Source organism: Alligator sinensis, unplaced genomic scaffold (genome assembly GCF_000455745.1).
Source record: "Alligator sinensis unplaced genomic scaffold, ASM45574v1 scaffold180_1, whole genome shotgun sequence".
Classification (NCBI taxonomy): Eukaryota; Metazoa; Chordata; order Crocodylia; family Alligatoridae; genus Alligator; species Alligator sinensis.
In genome coordinates, this window is record NW_005842640.1 from 217969 (window position 1) to 221491 (window position 3523).

Consider the following 3523-nt stretch of genomic DNA (forward strand, 5'->3'; position numbering starts at 1 on the left):
TTACCCAAACACTGAAACTGAAAATCCTACCATCTTCCTCAGAAGGATTTAATTCCAGTTTGGAAATTTTATTTACAACAGATTATGATACCAATCAATAACCCGGCTAGTTTGAGCAATGTTAATAAAACATTTCATACCTGTTTAGCTGTGACTTAATTTATGGGCTCTTTTAAAAAAAGTTTTGTGTTTGAGATCTTGTTGTGTATTCTCATAGTGGGTAACAACTGTCCACTGAGAACTCTGTATAACAGATGAAAAGCTTGTGTTGTGGTATACTTCTGACAGTTCAGTGAACTGTCTCTTTATGTGCAAAATATTCAATCCTTATCATTCATATGGGTTTCCTTAACTGATTAATAGCATATCCTCAAAAGAACAGATCGTATTTTTAAGTTCATTCTAAAAGCAGCATATTATAATGTATGCAGTACCACACCAGTCAAAACTCACCCAATTAATTTATTTTACTTCAAAAGTAGATGAAGAAATGTGTATTCCAGCTATTTGGAGACCCCACAACATTCCTCACCATAATTCAATGATGTAGTGATCTTTTCCACTTGAAGTTTGCATGTTACTTATGGTAACATATTCTAGCCAGGATCTTAAGAATTCCTGAACTTCAGTTTTTTTAATGATAGCACTTCATGATCATTAAATCTTATGTGTAGTTTTAGCATCTATAACAAATTATTTTAAACCTTCAACTGACAGGAGATACTTTAGATCTGAAACAATATCAGTGACATTACTTCAGTGCAATGCTACAGGGTTATCACACTATTTAACCATGGAGGAGGAACAGTATGGAAAGTGACAGAGTAAGATTCCTCATGAGCAGGGATCCTGGTTTTCTCTGATTTAAAATTAAAAAAAATATATATATATAGTGATGTTTCATTTTAATCACGGAAAAATGTGGATTTGGGGTTCCTTTTTTTAACTGAAAATTGGAGATTTTTTTAAATCAGAGAAAACCAGGATCCTTGTTCGTGGTGTTTTGCCATTAGAATTAAACTCTGACTTAGAAGAAATACCCAATAGTGAAAGGGGAGTTGGGCCTCAATGCCATTGCAATGGATGCCTGCCACCAGCTTGATAGACAAGTCTGACACTATACCTATTTAATTTTGGTCCTCTATCATCTTGAGACTGTCAGGAGATGTGATAACTCTGGCAATTGGGGTGATGGACTTGGTGACATTTTTCCAAGGCAGACTCAATCAACATATTAAGCATCAGCTATCAAAAATTTTTAAAACTATCAGTCACCACTTAACTCCTCTAGATTTGAGTCAGTGACTTAAACATAGAAGACTCGGCCCTTTGACAATTCTCATGATTCATCCAGTCCTTCAGATGAGACAATTTTTTTCATATTTTTTAATCAACCCACACAGTTCAGTATGCATGGAGATATATATGTGCCACTTAAAACTGATTTAAAACCATAAACCCTACTTTCACTGTCCTTGCCCAAACAATGTAATTTCACTTCCTTCTAAGTCAGTGAACATCTGTGCATTAGCCATGGCTTTGAGATACTTGTTACTTTAAAAAATACTCTGATTTCACACAAATGAATTTAAGCATGAAGGCTTTTCAAATAATACATCTACAGCATCGATATAAACCTAATAATCTCTTTATAGGTTCATTTGATTCACTTCAAGATTATGTCTGACCCTAATAGTTTTTGTAGGTTTATTCAATCCACTTCATAATTAAAGTTTACTGTAATTAAATCAAGTTTTCAACCAAATACCACCACCTAAATTTTGCAAAGACTACTTTGCCTCTCCATATCAATCTCTAGTAATTATTGTTGGCCTTCATCATTTGCCTTACAGATTGATTTGTCTTTACTTTGTCAGAAATGCAGAAGTATTATATCGTTTGTTACCACATCTTTACAACACATGCTTTACACTATGGCTACATCAATGGAGTTACCTGGAGACAGAGAACCTTGAGGCAAAAGCAAGAAGGTAAGTATATTAGGATAACTACATGCAAATGAACATCTGTCCAAAGAAGAAACTCCCTTATTCTGGATAGAAATTACCCTAAATGGAGACTGGTGTATAATTTGCCATGTGATGTTTGCCACATGAGTTTAAGGGGCTGTGATGTTTGTTGTAATTTTTCTTCTTGGAGTATCTATGACTTTCCGGGGCTGTTCTGTTCTTGAGTCCAGGGCCTTACCCTTCTGGACTTAACTTTTTTGGACTGCACTGAAATTTCATAGACGTTAGGGCTGGAAGGAACCTTGGAAGATCATCGAGTCCAACCCCTTGCCCCAGGGCCAGTAAGTTAGCTGGGGCCACAAGATCCCAGCAAGATAAAAGTCCAATTGACTCTTAAAGGAGTCCAGAGTAGGTGCTTGCACCACCTCTGGCAACAGTCTGTTCCAGGTCTTGGGGGCTCAGACAGTAAAGAAATTCTTCCTTATGTCCAGCCTGAAACAGTCTTGGAGGAGTCTGTGACCGTTGGACCTTGTCATCCCATGGGGAACTCACAATGTTATTCAGTTTGCCAATGACTCCCCAGCTGCTCCTATCCTTCCTCATCTCACCCTGGTTTAGAAAAGATGTCTTAAGGACAATTCCAATTGCACCTTAGCCTGACACGAGACTTATTTCTTCAACCAGTGTTACATTCAGCTCTAAATCCATGTCTTGCTCTGCTGTAGGTGCAGAGAGTGAGAGAGGTTAATTAGAGAAAATTCAAAGTTAAATAAATTGACTGAATGCAACTGTCTTAAAAAAGGCTTTTAAAAAAAGCTCAGCCATAAAGTTGGGGGAGGGAAGGGCGAGTCGTGGGATGAATTGCTTGAATCCTGCTTTTCACTACGCAGCTTAGCATGCAATGTAAATATACATATGTGTGTGTGTACATATACATACATATATGTATATGCTTTTCACTACACAGCTTAGCTCCCAATGTATATATATACATACACTAGAATCACAGAAAATCAGGGTTGGAAGGGACCTCAGTTCTGTCATCTGCCACCACTGAGAGCAGTCCAGCTCCATCCTCTCCCTAACCCCACTTCAGGTAGCTGAAGGCTGCTATTAAATCCCAGCTCCGTCTTCTCTTCTCCAAACTAAATATATCCTGTTCCCCACAGGGCCCCCTCACCATTTTCACTGTCCTCTGCCAGACTCTCCAATTTATCCATATCCCTTCTGTAGTGGGGGCCCCAAAACTGGACACACCTTCCTCTCTCTCTGCCCACAGTACAATCCTCGTCAACCTTTATTTTTCCATGCCTAAAAACCTTCAAACCGAGGTGAGCACCCCTTCGCACTTCCACCCTTGTGCTTGATCCCAGTCATCTTTGGATAAGTCTGCGGTGTCCCGGTTGAGAACCACTGCTCCCAGCTGGACCGGGGACAGAAGGGCGCTGCCGTGCCTGGCCACGGCCGGTCCGGGGCGCGCGTGGCGGGGAGGACCCGGGGATGGCACCTCCCAGCGGCTCCCGCCCCCTGCGGCCGGCCGGGGCGCGAGGCGG